The sequence below is a fragment of the Saccopteryx leptura genome, chromosome 6 (genome assembly GCF_036850995.1).
Source record: "Saccopteryx leptura isolate mSacLep1 chromosome 6, mSacLep1_pri_phased_curated, whole genome shotgun sequence".
Taxonomy (NCBI): Eukaryota; Metazoa; Chordata; class Mammalia; order Chiroptera; family Emballonuridae; genus Saccopteryx; species Saccopteryx leptura.
The window spans coordinates 9,776,467-9,791,385 of record NC_089508.1 but is presented as its reverse complement, the minus strand read 5'-3'; the positions used below and the strand labels follow the sequence as shown (position 1 = coordinate 9,791,385).

General features: G+C 43.3%; 1 protein-coding gene across 8 annotated transcripts in view; it reads right to left on the bottom strand.

Moving 5' to 3' along the window:
• DICER1 (dicer 1, ribonuclease III) overlaps nt 1-13,201 on the bottom strand; it is a 69,746-nt gene extending 56,545 nt beyond the window's left edge. For 5 of the 8 annotated variants that reach the window (XM_066343402.1, XM_066343407.1, XM_066343408.1 and 2 more), the window contains exon 1: nt 12,014-13,201. The gene's annotated coding sequence lies outside the window, so the exon portion shown is untranslated. The remainder of the gene's footprint in view (nt 1-12,013) is intronic. The other 3 variants (XM_066343409.1, XM_066343410.1, XM_066343406.1) reach the window with 1 other exon arrangement.
• Nucleotides 13,202-14,919: the final 1,718 nt, after the last annotated feature.

Below are 14,919 nucleotides of genomic sequence, written 5' to 3'. Positions count from 1 at the left end.
GAAAAACAAGCTTTCAAACTGAGAATGGTTTGTATAGACAACAGTTTAGAGATGTACGATGCTGTGCTAGGCACTAGAAAAGAAAAGCTTCTCCCTTCTGAAGCCACTGAACGTGGTAACTTCTACCCCAGCTTCTATAACTTTAACCACAAATTCAACGGCCTGCTTTTCTTGCACTACTCTATAAACCAGACAAATTTCTGGGTTTCTCCAAATCTTTAACATAAATATATTATGTTTACATTGCAATGTAATTATGCCTAAAATTAGATTTGTCCTAAATTGAAGCTGAATGCAGGTCAAATACCATTTTAACAAATTCCATCCGTCACAATTTCCATATAAAAAGTATCTCTAGGCTGCCAGCCAATGGCCCAATTATTGAAATACTTCTGAAAAAGACAACATTCCAACTCATCAAAACGGCAGATACCGCCCTTCCCCTTCAAGTTACCTATAGTGACATTTACCCAGCAGTTTCGTTTCCAGAGAGGTAAATACTTAACTCACCACTAGCTTTCAAGATGAGTTTTAAGGTTAATGTTTAATTCCAAGTTTTTGTACTTGACTCAATAAATACATTGTTTAACAAGTGCTAGATTTTTACTCAACTCATGACACCTTCTGCCTATCTTTGACACCACATAAAACCACCCACAAGAAAAAGGGGCCACAATTCTCTATGTCAAGCAATTTTAACACAAATATAATGTGGACACTTTAATACCAAAGAGAAGTCTGGTCCCAAGGAAAAAAAAGTGAGCCTAAGAGACTGCTGAGTATGGTGGATGTTAATCAATGCTGAGTCAGGAAAGAAAACATGAAAAGTTCTAGGCAAGGAGTAAAGCCCCATACCACTGCTGTGTGCAATGGGAGCAACCACTCATGTTATCTGCTGTCCCTAGAGCACTATGACACGTGTACCCCAACCTGCACAGAGAAGCTGCTCCTTCTAGGGCCCCACCCCTCACTACCACACCCAAGCTTTCCCTTAAACCTTCTATCACTGATTCCCCTCATCCAGCACGCATGCACTATCACCATCCAAATCAGGCCTCGAGTAGCTTCTGTTCCACATTAGAGGTTATCGCTATCTCTCCACTCCAGAACTGTTCAATCTTTGAAATGAAAGATAATTTCATACTTGACTTACCCTAAATTCAAGAAAAGCTAGAAACATCCAAAATATATTTTTGTTAATTAGCTCTATGTTGAGAATAAATTTTATTTATCTAACCTTAAATTAACATGTACCATATTTCTCCATGTATAAAACGCACATTTTTTGAAAGCACTTGGGGTCTAAAAACGGGGTGTGTCTTATACAGTGGTTGTAGTTGTTTTTACTTGCATTTCCCACTTTTTTGCGCTTGTTTTTGCACTTATTGTTGAAGACAGTGGATTCTCATCAGACACAGATGAGGACAAGCTAATGGGTGGGAGTTTTGATAGTGATGAGGAGTTGTATAAATTTTATGATGAATAAAACTTGAGTTCAATAACTTTAAAAAGACAGAGGGACAGATAGGGAGATGAGAAGCATTAATTCTTTGTTGTGGCACTTTAGTTGTTCATTGAGTGCTTTCTCATATGTGCCTTGATGGGGGGGGGGGGGCTACAGCAGACAATGACCCCTTGCTCAAGCCAGCGACCTTGAGCTCAAGCTGGTGAATCTTGCTCAAACCAGATGAGCCCGCGCTCAAGTTGGCAACTTTGGAGTTTCGAACCTGGGTCCTCCGCATCCCAGTCTGATGCTCTATCAACTGCACCACCGCCTGGTCAGGCATCAATAACTTTATGTAATGCTTTTTTTTTCAAATTTCGGGCCCCAAAATTAAAGCGCATCTTATATATGAGAACGACTTATACATGGGGAAATATGGTATCTTTGTAGGTCAAAGAAAATTTCAATTTAAATACTTCCTATTTTTAAAGACTTTTAACAACCCAAATTATTTAAATAAGTATAATGCCTCCCATCCTTGCCCCCTCCTCCTACAAAGACAAGTTCAGGGCTGACCTGAAAGTCCCGAAGCTAGAGAGGCATCAATTTGTACACCGGTCATTTTGACATCATCCAACCACATTCACCCCCCCCTCCCCCCTCAGCCTCCCCGTTTACTCCCAAGCACTACAAACTGTCTTCCCCATGAACGCATCTGATCTGACTCCAGCCTTGGGTATGTGCCAGCCACACAGTGAAGTTCCCCAGTTTCAATAACTGGGGAAGCCCAAAGAGTACTTCTCACTGATTTACTCATTTTAGAAACTGTATTTCATTAGGTTATAAATCCAGGTAAAACTCTATTCAATGTCAACTTATAAGTGCAGAAGGAATGACAGAAAAAAAATCACCATTTTTAACCATCACATTAATAAAATTGAGGCAAGAATCATTAATGGATGCTAAAACTATTGGGTGATGGTTACAAAAGAATATTTACATCATCTTAAACTATCTCTGCACAGATCGCCTACTTGAAATGGAAACCGAAATTTTTCACTGGAAAAACCTTACAGATACCACTTTAACTTAACCCAAGTGACAAAGTTAACATCATCAATATTGGGACAAAGTGACAACATGTACCTCCTAATGCAATGAACTAAGAAATATCATTTATGTAGTTTTTCTATTACAAGTGCAAAACCTGAACCTGCTCACAGGAATATGAAAACCAAATCTGAGACTCATTTTACAAAACAACTGGCTGTGCTCTTCAAAAAAGTCAGTATTGTAAAAGATAAAAGCTGAGAAACTATCAGATGAAAAGTTTAAGGAGACAGACAACTAAATGCAATGTATGTTCCTGGGTCGACTCGTATGAAGGAAGGAAAATTAAATAAAGGAACTAAACGGGGGGGAAGGGGGATCAGAATATACCACCTCATAATGCATCACTTTGGCACAGAATTATTCTGAGTTGAAGGCAAGAGAGAAACAGCAGACACAGGAGGAATTCTCTGCCTGCCCCTTTCTACCTAAAAGCGGGCCATACATTTCCGTTGTGAAGGAGTCCTCTCTCCACACTCTAGGGCCTGTCGGGGATGACTCTTACTTACCCCCAGAGATGTCACGGCTTTGAATCTGCATAAACAAACCTTAGTGAAATAACCCATGTCTTTCCTTAGTCTCCCTCACAGATTTACCTTGCCACAATCTTCCTCCCCTAAAGCCCAAACTCTTTTTCCTTTGTCTGGTCACACCTCCATGGATTATTACCCTTTATTTAATGGCACATGAGCTCTAAGCCTAACCACTCTTTGGGTTTTCACTTCTTCCTATGAATCTCTGCATGCATGCAAAGAAAACCTTTTCTGCAATTAATCTTCCCTTTGTCAGTTTAACTCAGTCTCCCCCACTGAACTAGAACATAGAGGGGAAGCTTTCTCCCCTCCCCTAGAGGAACACTGGTGAAATCTAATAACTGTACTGTACTGTGATTATGAGAATGTTCTTGTTCTTAGAAAATACACTTCTAATATTTAGTAGTGAAGAGCATAATGCCTAGAATACAAATGTAGCAAATTATTAACTATTGGTAATATAGGGAATTCTATTCCTACAACTCTGTAAATCTGAAATATTTTAAAACATAAAATTAATAACAACACTCTACTAAATACTGATAAATCAGTATTTGGCTATCAGTAGAGCACAGAAAAATGGAACTTATTCAAATCATTTTGTAGTAGTATAAAAAATAATACTTAAGGTGACTTTCCTCATTCAAAAATCTTTGTTTTACCTCCTCTCCCTTAAATTATTCATTGATTCAGCAAATATTTATTGAGTAAGATATCCTTAATACAAACCTGTACTATGGAGAGGGTGAGAACTGGAGTTTTATAGAGTGAGTAATAACAGCACTGGTCAGGAAGGGGATAGTATAGGGCATCATGAGGACTAGGCACCCAGCAGGTCAAGTTAAAGAAGTGACCAGCAGCATGTGCTGGAGCACTTGTCCACAGGATGGTGAGACAATGAAACTGGTAAGACAGCAGGAAGTAGATCATAAGGGCCTCCTGGATGGCTTCGTGAGGATTGGAACCTTGTCCTGTCCACTTCAGCAAGACTTGGACTCCACTTTTCTACTCTTGGTACACACCAAGGGTTCTCACCTAGTTCATGTCAGCCCATGAAGAGCTAATTCTGTATCCAAGGTCCATAGACAAGAATATCAAACATAATAAGGAAGAGACTCCTAAAATTTAACTCTTCAGAGTAGACATTCCTTTTTCCAGTTACAACCATTACTTCTAGGCCCTGGCCAGTTGGCTCAGTGGTAGAGTGTCAGCCCGCCCAGAGTGTGGATGTCCTAGGTTCAATTCCCAGTGAGGGCACACAGGAGACGCGACCATCTGCTTCCCCACCCCTCCCCCTCTCGCTTCTCTCTCTGTCTCTCTCTCTCTCTCTTCCTATCCTGCAGCCATGGCTCGATTGGAGCGAGTTGGCCCTGGGTGCTGAGGATGGCTCCATGGGCCTCTGCCTCAGGCGCTAAGAGCTCAGTTGCTGAGCAACAGAGCAATGCCCCAGATGGGCAGAGCATTGCCCCCTAGTGGGCTTGTGGGGTGGATCCTAGTCGGGGCACATGCAGGAGTCTGTCTCTCTGCCTCCCCCCCTCTCTATGAATTTAAAAAAAAAAAGGAAAAAAGAAACATTACTTCTAGTCCTACGGGTTTGCCTGGAACTGTCTCTGTTTGTGCACTGAAAGTCCCTGTGCTGTGGACCACCCACCCACCTAGCACAACTCTGGAAGAACCAGGATGGTTCTTCTTATCTTTCAGATGATTTCCCCATCTCTAGCTCCAAATTCTCTTGCCTTGCCTGCCTGTTACATATTTCCACTTGGAGAGCTACACTTAGCTGCCAAGGGAACTTTTCGCTGTTCCAAGAATTAATCTAAAAACATGAAGATTTGTTACTGCTAAATACAATTTAAAAAATTTTTTTAAACCTGCCATTACAGGAATTCAGAAAGTCTAGGAAAAAAAGCATCAGTACCAGAATAAATGTAGCCTCCTAATCTAACAACTCTTACTGTACTCAACTGTGTTACAGTTAAACCCAATATACATGCATTACAGAACAAGAGAGGAAAAGAAAGGCTCCGATTCAGAGTGCTCTGAATCCATGTTACCCATAAGACCCTGGGCTAAGGGCCTCACCTCTCAGTCTCAGCCTCATTTCTATAATGGGACCTACAAAGATGTCGGCCAGCCCCAGGCTCCTTTCGTTCCCCTACATAATCCATGGCACATACATTTAATTAACCAATTTAAATAAGCAAACCACTAAAACCACATAAGATGTCTGGTTTGGAAAAAGTACTGTATGTACTGGAAAAAGGAAGTGAGGCCATTTCTATATACATTGACTGTCAACCTCTCACAATGTTTTTTTTTAATTTTTTTAAAATTTTATTTTATTTATTCATTTTTAGAGAGGAGAGAGAGAGAGAGACAGAGAGAGGAGAAAGAGAGACAGAGAGAAAGAAGGGGGGAGGAGCTAGAAGCATCAACTCCCATATGTGCCTTGACCAGGCAAACCCAGGGTTTTGAACCAGCGACCTCAGCATTTCCAGGTCGACGCTTTATCCACTGCACCACCACAGGTCAGGCCTCACAATGTTTTAAAGACACTCTTCTGTTATACTTTACTTATTTTTATTTTTACTATTATTTAGAAACAATCCTTCAAAAAAACAATAAAGCATATGTTAAATTATAATCACTAGTTGGATTAATCCAAAATGAATTTTGGTCAAAGTTTAGAAATTTAGCTTACAACCTAATTAGAGATTTCACATACCAATAGCTTTTGAGTATCACCAGTTTTCAGGGAACTAACTTTGTCTACATAAATCATAGTGTGCCTATCTTCTAAGAATATCAGAAACTAACTACTGTCTAGTCTTCCATACACACAACAAAGAGTATTCTTTATATTACTTAATGACCTCTTAAAAAGTTGTAATTTTCCCAAATTGAGCAGTTTTATTTGGTTATTTTTTAGTATCAATGACTTCATAGTAGTCACTCAAAGAAATACTTTAGACGAAATGGCCAAATTACTTGGAAAAAAAAAAAACAATTTACCAAAGTTAACATCTGAAGAAACAGAAAATTTGAAGAGATTTATACCTGTTTTTAAAAAATGGATTATTAAAAACTCCAAGCCCAAATGGCTTCACTAGTGATTCTTCTAAATATTTAAAGAATAACTCCAATCTTAAAAGCAAACTCTTCAGAACAGAAATAAGAGAAAATACTTCCCAAGTCTTTCTATGAAACCAAGATAAACTTGACACCAAAACCTAACAAGGACAGTAAAATTACAAACATCCTCAACCACTGCCTTCTTGAGGCATCTTCTTGGTCATTTATTTCAAATGTATAGCAACTCAGCATATTAAAGAAGAACCAACAACTCATTGACCATTTTAGATAAATAGGAAAGCCATGTTGTACTCAGAATTTAACAGAGGATTTCTTAAATTACTAACAATTTCAATTTCATCAGCTACCTCAAAAATAGTTGACCCTTGAATAACGCAATGAGGGTCCACTTCAAACGCAGATTTTTATTCAGTAACTACATGCACTCTTTTCCATCCAAGGTTCCAAAGCCGGTTATATAAAGAAATTTGAGCACCCTAGGATTTTGGTATTTGCCAGGAGGGGAGGGCAGATCCTGAAACCAATCCTGCGCAAATAATGAGGGACAACCCACGTTTCAGAAAGTCCAAGTTAAATGCAGATTTTCAACTGAGGGAAGGCGGTCAACACCCCGTAACCCCCATTCGAGGATCCGCTGTAACGCTGGCCCTGTATTCATTCATTGAGTACATACCACCACACAAGCAGCCCTACTTTTAAGCCAACACACATTCCTGAAGACTGGCAGAGAGAATCTGGAAAACCCTAACTGCCTATACAGTCCAGAAATGAGCTCATTTGTGACTAGTCTGTCATTCAGCATCTGTCAGACTGCTGAATGAAAGAACAGATATTTCGGGGAAATCATCGGAAAGATAAACGAACTAAACTCTAATAAATCAAATCCCCAGAATGAAGTATACCTGTATTGCTAAAGCTTTTCCATTTTGCCTGAGGTTTTTCTCTAGTTTCTCTAAAATGGCATGTGAAAAATGTTCCTCTGTCATTTGTAAAACATTTTGTCCATATATTATTAATATCAATTTATGTAAGAATTTAAACAATTACCTGTTCTTCATACAAGAGAAAAGTCTGCTTCTCCTAGTTAATTGGTATACTTCCTTTCATTAATCAATGCCAACTACAATTAGTACTATTTCCTTTTTCACTCTAATAATTTAATTTTTTTAAAAAGCTTTAGTTACATGCAGATGCTGAGCTGCCCTTGCCCTAAGCTTCTCATCTAATTCCCTTCTGCACGCTCCACACTGCACCCTTCAACCTTCCCCATTTCAGTCATTTCAAACACCTATTATTGTAAGACCAATTCAAATTCGTTCTCAAAGCAAATAATAAAACAGGTAAACGCATTGGGACTTTAGAATAAGCTAAACTGTGTGTGTGTGTGTGTGTGTGTGCGCGAGAGAGAGAGAGAGAGAGAGAGAGAGAGAGAGAGAGAGAGAGAGAGAGAAACAGAGAGACAGCGAGAGATAGACGGGAAGAAAGAGATGAGAAGCATCAATTCTTCATTGCAGCACCTTAGTTGTTCATTGACTGCTTTCTCATATGTGCCTTGACCGTGGGGCTACAGCTGACCGAGTGACCCCTTGCTCAAGCCAGCGACTTCAGGGTTTTGAACCTGGGTCCTCCGCGTCCCAGTCCAATGCTCTATCCACTGCGCCACCACCCGGTGAGGCGCTAATAAACTCTTCAATGTCCAAAAAAGCAGAGCTTAAGGTAAACAAGATAAATCACTGGGCTCCAACTTACTATTTACACAAGTCAAACTAGAACCTTAGTTACCTGAATACCACTTGCCAGACACTGACAGGAGGTGAGATCATAAAAATGGGTCCATGCCTGACTGGTGGTGGAGCAATGGATAAAGCGTCAACGTGGGACACTGAAGACCCAGGTTCAAAACCCCAAGGTGGCTGGATTGAGTGCAGGTTCACCAGCTTGAGCATAGGGTCACCAGCTTGAGTATGGAACCACAGACATGAACCCAATGTCACTGGCTTGAACCCAAAGGTCACTGACTTAAAGCCCAAGTTCACTAGCTTGAGTCCAAGGTCACTGGCTTGAGCAAGGGGTCGCTGGTTCAACTGGAGTCCCCTGTCAAGGCACATATGAGACACAATCATTGAACAACTAAAGTGATGCAACTATAGGTTGATGATTCTCATCTCTCTCTCTGCCTGCCTGCCTGCCTGCCTGTCTGTCTGTGTCTGTCTGTCTGTCTCTCTCTCTCGTTTAAGGAAAAAAAAAAAAGTCAATCTGGGCCTCAAGTAGATGAGGAGATTAAAGTCTTTTATTGACAAAGAGGAACTTTTTGTAGGAAAGTCTGTCTGAAACAGACCTGAGAAGACACCTAGTGTGCTAAATTCTGAGTCCAGGGTTTTGATCAAGAAACAACTTGGCCACTTCTGGGCATATATCCAAAAGAAATGAAAGCAGGGACTCAAACAGGTATTTAAACACCTATGTTCACAGCAGCATTCTTCACAAAGCCAAAGACAGAAGCAACCAGGTGGCCACGTACAGATGAATGGATAAATAAATGTGGTATGCATATATACAATAAGCCATTACTCAGCCATTAAAAGGAAGGAAATTCTAACACACGCTATAACATAAATGAACCCTGAAGAGGCATAAATGAAATGTATCACTTGCAAAAGGACAAATATCGTGTAATTCTACTTGAGAGGTTCTGAGAGTAGCCACATTCACAGAGAAAGCAGGATGGCTGCCTGGGGCTGGAAAGAGGGTACAGCAGCAGTTAGTGCCTACTGGGGACAGAGTTTCAGCTGAGGAAGAGGAAGAGTTCTGGAGATGGGTGATGGTGATGGTTGCAAAACAGTATGTGTAGTTAATGCCACAAAACTGTACACTTAGTACACCAGTTAGCTCAGTCGGTTAAAAGCATCATCCTAAAACAACAAGGATGTGGGTTCGATCCCTGGTCAGGGCACACAGGGAAGCAACCAATGAGTGCACGACTGAGTGGAACAACAGATGAATGCTTCCCTTCCCCCTCCCCTCTCTCCTTCTCAAAAAAAAAAAAAGTTAAAATATTAAATTTTGTTATGTATATATTATCACAAAGAAAGAAAAATAACTGAACTATTCAGATAATGAGAGGTCACCTGATCATTTAAGGTTAGAAAGGGTTTGCTTCATTGAGCAAGTATTAACTAAGGACTTACATACAATTGTACATATTTTTCCTCTAAAATCCACTGCGAACAGCAAGGTAACGTAACGAAAAGAACAAGCACGCCAGGGCTCTGAACTCAAACCCTCCCAGTCCTGGCTGCGCCACTTCTAGACTCATAACTGTGGGCATCAATCTCTTGAGTCTTCATCTCCTCGCGTGTCAAGTAAGGGCAGTCTCTCGGGCCACAGAGAGGGCTAAATGAGAATGTCCACAAAAAGCACCCAAAACATTTTGGCACGTACCAAAGAGGTACTTTTTGTTAATAAATATTCCCCTTTTCTTCTTTGTCACATGTAATGATCACAGGATGTGAGAGAACAACTATTAAATACCTACCTTCTCACATGAACCAAGATCTCACATGTTAGACTGTACCCAGGAATAAATATCTCAATGCCATACAAGTCACTCCTCCTAGAACGTACTACCCAATGTATACCACCACAAATCACGATCAAGTAAGATCATGAGCCACATCAAAATAAAATGTCTTCTGAAACCAAGATGATAAAACTCAGCAATGGCAAAACAAGCTCACAGTTGACAGAACTCAATCTTTTTTTTTTTTTTTTTTCTGAAGTTGGAAACGGGGAGGCAGTCAGACAGACTCCCACATGCACCCGACCAGGATCCACCTGGCATACTCACCTGGGGGCGATGCTCTGCCCATCTGGGGCATTGCTCTGTTGCAACCAGAGCCACTCTAGCGCCTGAGGCAGAGGCCACAGAGCCATCCTCAGCGCCCGGGCCAACTTTGCTCCAATGGAGCCTTGGCTGCGGAGGGGAAGAGAGAGACAGAGAGGAAGGAGAGGGGGAGGGGTAGAGAAGCAGATGGGCGCTTCTCCTGTGTGCCCTGGCCGGGAATCGAACACAGGACTCCTGCACGCCAGGCCGACACTCTACCACTGAGCCAACCAGCCAGGGCCACAGAACTCAATCTTTAATGACTGCTGTGATGGCAGCATAAAAAGCAAGCCCTTACTAAAATAACTGCAGGAAAAGAAAGTCTTTTCTCCTCAAATTATATTTGTCCAATCCACTTTTTCTTAAAACTGCATTTTGATGCCATAACTAAACCTATAAACCAACATCTCTATTTAAGTGCTTAGAGTGAGCGTAGTAAAAGCAATCTTTAGTGTTCCTAAAGACAAAGTTTTATAAAATACAGCCTAAAATGAAGTTGTGAAATAACTAGATGTATATATATATATATATATGATATATATTACGTAGAATAACACATGCCATACATATGTAGCTATCTAGTTTTAAAAACAACACTTGACAAAATAAACTGATTGTTCCAGAACCTAGTACAGTAATACTAAAATTCCTGTTCACTAGCCACCTCATCCAGAATCCTGTACCAGCAACCATCTCGTAATAAAATACGTATTGGAGCTCTTGGTTAAGATGGGCATTTTCATTTGGAAGTTTTAATGTTTACATCAATACATTTTTCAATTTAGTTAACCTTTTATTAAACAGAGCAATTAAATATATATATATATATGACTTCTTAATTACCTAACTTCTGTCCTTTCAAATTCACTGAGTGTACTGCACTTGAAAAACAAGCAACACAAAGATTACTGAAAATCAGAATTGTAAGGATTCAGAAAATTCAAAGAATGGAGTACCTCAAGAAGCACAAATTTCCAAGTAATAGGCTTTAATTAGATGAAATGTTGTTAAACCGCGCCTGTTATAAGAACACTTAGACTTAACCTGGTTCAGTTAACGCAGGACTTACTACACACACACACACACACACACACACACACACACAACCAACCAACCAACCAACCAAACACTGCAGGGCAGAGATTCCCTACTCATCTCCCTTTTTGCAAATCTTCAGGTTACTGAAGATACATTAAGTGGTTCGTTAGTTCTGTATAGCGGGCAAAGCCACTGGGGCAGTCCAGCTTTTCTAGATAATTTAAATAAATCTGATGTGCTAACTTAAAACATACACTGATTTCCCAAGGATTAAAAACCCTGCAGAAAGGCTCCTTTGAAAGGTCCAGAAGTTCTGGCACAAAAACATGGGAGGGGAGGGGAGGGGCGGAAAGATGGCCTCGGCCACCCGCCCCCTGGGACCCAGACCTGGTCACCTGCCAATAAACACGAACCATCCTCCCGGTCCTCCCGGGCGGGCCCCGCAGGCTCGGGCGTTCCTGCCGGCACCCGCAGCCCGGCTTCCTTCCCTCCCGGCCCTCCGAAGGTGTCCACCGAGGCCCAGAGCAGTGACCGCCACCACCGCAGGTCCCCAGGATGCTCCCGGGACGCCGCTGCAGATCCCGCACCGCTACGTGCGCGTAACCGGACCTGTCAAACCCCTGCTCTCCCCGGGCCGGGCCGGGCCGAGTGCCGAGGACGCGCGTAGCTCCCTCCGGGGCCCAAGCGACCGCAAAGTCCCTGCAAAGCGGCGACTCCGGAGCGGCGCCGGGATCGGGGCCGGCGCAGAGCCCGCCGGTGGGCGCCCGGCCCGCAGGCCGCGCCATCTGCCCGCGCCGTGTCCGCCCCGCGGGCCTGGCTGGAGCACGGGCCCAGCGCCGGGGCGCCCACGCGGACCGGGCGGAGAGGCTCCCCGCCCCGGACACAAAGCGGCACCGCGGGATTCCGCCTCACCTGCAGCACGGGGCGCCGCGGGCCTTCGAGAACCATCGGACCCCTCTCCGGCGCGTGCGTCACAGCCCAGGCCTCCCGGTGCCGCCCGGAGCCGCCGCCGCCGCCATTTCCTCCCGCTCGCCGTCGCCTCGTCCCCGCTGTCAGGTTACTCCATTCACCTGGGTCTGGAGCAGCCTGCGCCGCGCCGCGCCTCCGCCTCGACCCCTCCCGCCGGCGCCTGCGGAGACTGCGCAGCGCCTGGCTCGCCCGCAGCCCGCGAACGGCCCGCGGCAACGGCGCACCGCCGCTTGGAGAATCCCACCGGCGCCCGCACCGCCCCGTCCGCCCCCGACGCCCCGCTCGCCCCGCGCTGGCATGAGAGCGAGCCTGTGATTGGACAGAGCGCGGCGGTGAAAGGTTAATCCCGGCCCCTCAGCCACTCAGGAGCCGGGAGACAGCGGGCGCGGCGGCAGCGGCGGCGGTGGCTGAGGTGCCGTTTGCGGCCCAGCGCCGGGCTGGGCCCGGGCCGTTCCACCGCGCGGCCATGCGCCTGGGCGGCCCTCGTGGGCCCGCGGGCCGAGGTTGCGGGCTGTCGCTCAGCTTGGCAGAATCTGCGGGCATGCGGAATTCATCCGCCTCCATTGTTGTCCTCTCTGGCACTCACCGCCCCCTCAACGCGGCCCTGTCCCACGGCCGTAATTGTTCTCGGGACCGCTCAGCGTCCTTTCTCCACTTCCCTCCCATTTTTAAAAGATCTTCCTCCTCGCCTGCTTTACCTCCTCGTTCGTGGTGCAGCGTCCTCCGCGCGTGGGGGCTACGAGACCCCGCCTCCCCCACCCCAGCCCCGGAACTGGGACAGTCACATACTGAGACAGGGACACTGGCCCCACGCATGTGACTTGTTCATTTGCATGGGTACCAGAGCTTGTAGCTGTGACAAATATGGAGGCCAAGGGACTGGCTTAAGGAACATCTTGTTAATTTATCCCAAAATGTAGACATCCCTTCCAGAGGACTCACCCCATAGCTTTACTGCAGACGAGGGGTGCTAACAGCAACCACGCTGCTGCTCACATGTGAGCACCTACTATGTGCCAGACGGTGTCTGGGTCAGCGCGATCCGATACCGAGGCCCGCTGAGCGCCTAAGATGTCGCTAGTCCCGATTGAGACAGGCTAGTCTGAACTCAGAAGTACGTGTATTCTCTTGGTAAAGAATGTACAGCATCTCACTAATAATTTTTATATTGATGACGTGTTGAAACTGTAATGTTTTTGATTTATTGGAATAAATATTAGTTTCTTGTGTCTTTTTTTTAATGCGAATGCTAGAAGGATTTTAATGCTCCATATGGCTCGCATTATATTGCTGTTCATCAGGCTGGAGTAAGCCTATGATCTTTAAATAGCTCCTGTGAGGTAGGTGCTCTTATTGTCTATGAAGATGAAAAAAATAAATAACCTCCAACAAGTAAACAGCTAATAAGTGAACAACTGAGATTTGAACCCAGGTAGTTCTGGCTTTAAAGCGGGGGTGCACAGTCACTGCTGTGCTCAAATCTTGGTAATAGTTACTGTAAATTCCCCTAAGCATGGAATGTCCGTGGGTAGAATGAGGAAATAGTCAGAATGCCCTTGGCAGACTTTCCTAAAAGTAACGTTTCTTGTATGGCAAGCACCGTGGGCAATAGACCTCCCCAGTAATAGACGGAAAGGCTGTGGGGGTATAATCGTTTATGAGAAGGATGGCATCTCAGGGTGGGGCAGCCACTGGGGTCCACCAGCAGTGGGAATTTGTGGGCAAGTAAAACTTTCAGCCCCTCCTGCTGTTGCCTCAATCTGTCAAAACTAGCTGGGTTTCTCCATCAGAGGTTTGTCTGATTTTCATTGGTTTTTAATTTTTTTAAAATAAATAGTACATATATATGGTTCATCCATCAGAAAGTGTAAAAAGGTGAACAATAAAAAGAACCCCCAACACCTGTCCCCATACCCTAACATGTAACCACTATTTTTTGCTCATTCTTCTAGAGATCTTTTAATGCCTGTAGAAACTAAGACATTCCTGATTTACAAAAATGGTAGTATGCCGTACACAATTATTACATCTTGCTGTTTATTACTTACTATATCAAGAAAATATGTCTATTGCATTATATACAGAGCTTCTCACTATTTTTGTCAATTCCTGTAATATTTTATTGCAGGGATATAACATAATTTATTGATGGACACTTAGACTTCCAGTCTTTCACAATTAAACGTTGATTTATTTGGAACTGATTCAGTGTATGGGGTGAAGTATGGATCTAAATTAATATTTTTGCCTGATGGATACACAGTTTGCTCATTTATTGGACTTCTGTTGAAGAGGTCATTTCTAGACTCTATTTTGTTCCAATGGTGTATCTGTTTATCCTCTAGTTGCTGGTTTGTTTTAAATCTGGAAACAAAAATCTTATGAGGGATATTGTTTCATATATAGTTTAGATCACTAAAAATCTTAGAGCTAATATTTCAGCCCATATTAAGCATCAGTACAATGCCATATGGTATGCATTTTCTATGGGCTAATTTTTATTTTACCTTTGATTATATTCCATAATTTGTTTTATTTATGTTTTTATTTATTGTAGAACAAGCCAGGATATAAATATACTTTCTGTTTGCAAGGAACAGAAACCAATCTAAAGTAGCCTAACCAAAAGGGAAGGATTTATCATAAATAAAGGTTATAGGAGTGTCTCACCAAAGCCAGGAGCTGGTAGGTATACAGCTACATCTTAGCAAAGGGCTAGAAGCAGGAGTTGGAAAGCTTCCAGGAACCCAAAAGTTACTTTCTTTGTTCTTCCTCTGTGATTTTTTTTCCCTGTGTATCTGCTTCTTCTGTGTATTTCTCTCTAGTGATTTGTTCTCTCTGCTTTTCTA